This window comes from Tupaia chinensis, unplaced genomic scaffold (assembly GCF_000334495.1).
Source record: "Tupaia chinensis unplaced genomic scaffold, TupChi_1.0 Scaffold000247_1, whole genome shotgun sequence".
Taxonomy (NCBI): Eukaryota; Metazoa; Chordata; class Mammalia; order Scandentia; family Tupaiidae; genus Tupaia; species Tupaia belangeri.
The window spans coordinates 4271449-4273148 of record NW_006159725.1 but is presented as its reverse complement, the minus strand read 5'-3'; the positions used below and the strand labels follow the sequence as shown (position 1 = coordinate 4273148).

General features: G+C 45.6%; 1 protein-coding gene across 1 annotated transcript in view; it reads left to right on the top strand.

Annotated features, from left to right (window-relative positions):
• Positions 1–1700, top strand: part of OR6X1 (olfactory receptor family 6 subfamily X member 1) — a 5523-nt gene that overhangs the window by 2685 nt on the left and 1138 nt on the right.

The window sequence follows — 1700 nt, the reverse complement described above, 5'->3', positions numbered from 1 at the left end:
AGGAATGGAGACCGCTAATTCGCACGCAGTCCCTGGAGGGGCTCGGTTTCAGCCTTTGACATAGAAGAATAGAGCACATAAATACACACGTGTCAGCCTACTCATTCATATAGGTAACGGGGACAGTGTCAGCAAGGTTTAGCAAGCCCTCCACGCCCACAGGGTGACTCAGGAAATGTCACTTGAGGCCCACTTGGTCCTATGCCCTGCAGATACTGCTGCTGACCATCAGGGACTGGAGTCTATGGAGGAAACTGAGCAAGCGGCTAATGCAGCAACTTGTGCGTCTACACTGTGGAAGCACATAGGGAGACACCTGAGCTGGGCTGGTGATGAGAAGTCCTGAAGGTGGTTCCCAAACCAAGATCTAGAACTCAGACAGGGGCCAGGCCCACAGCCTCGTGGCTATGGAGTGAGATCTCATAAGGTTCAAATCCCAGCTTCAGGGGCTTGAAAACCACACCAGGTGCATGTGCCTGCGTGCCCGAAATCCTGACGGGGAGGGAGAAATGGAGGGGTGAAGGGGTGCTGCTGGGGGGATACTTTCTCCCTCTGTCACGCTCTCTCCGTGTTTCTCTCTCTCTTACTGTTAGCAGCTTTGCATGAGTTTAAGCCACCAGGTCTGGGACTCAAACCATGGTCGACTACATGGGAGTCCAGTGACATAGTCATTATGCTAACTGCTGGTTCCAGTGCATAAATTATTGACAGATAAGCTATCACATTTAAAATGATTATTCTTGTAGCTGCATATTTGTAAAAAAAAATACCTTTCTATTCATCAATGAACTTAACACTTTTGAATCCCATTAGAAGCTAGTTTGGCTGCCTCTTTTGCCATGAGTAAGGAAGGGGTGTGCGGTGTGTACATACATGTGGGAGGGAAGCCTGAAAGACAGTCGGGTCTTAAAAGATCTTAAGTCTCCTGGGCCAGCAGGTGACATGGAGGTTAAGGGAGTGGGATTCCACATGGCCAAATGGGTCAAGTACAGAACCAGCAACTTGAAAATCACAGTGGGCGTGTGCATGCCCAAAATCCTGAGAGGAGACTGGAGGAGGAGGAACGGTGGCATGGCCATCCTCCCCGAGGAGGTGTGATTTCTCATTCTCTCTCTCTCGTGTGCACACAAATACATAGTCCTCATTAATTATTAATTAAATTGTTCTCATTTTCTCTTTAAAGAATTATTAATTTATTATTATTATTATTTAGAGAGAGATTTTTGCTATAGGGTGCATGCATGGAGGGATGCCATGCTGCAATCCTTTCTCTTTCATTATCTTCTTAGGATCTTGGGCACACACACACACACATGCACTCAGCATGAGTGTTAAGTCACCAGGTCCGAGACTTGAACCATGGAAGTCCAGCAACGTAATCATTACACCATCTCCTGATACCATTATTATTATTATTATTAAATTTGTATAGGCCACATGTGCTCATCAGAGAGTAGGGAAGCGGGAAAGTGAGAAAACAAACTGTCAAGTCCAGGACTCAAACTGCAGTCAGCCATTAGAGAATCCAGTGCTCCAACACCACGCCACCTGCTGGCCCCAGTCTCATTGTCATAATAGAAAAATTTTAATAGAATCCCTCGTCTTTTGGTCCCAACTATACTCACTTATATTCCACTATTCTTTTTTTTTTGGAGAGTTTTTTTTTTTTTTTTTTTTTTTTCAATAAGGGGAGCGCGACC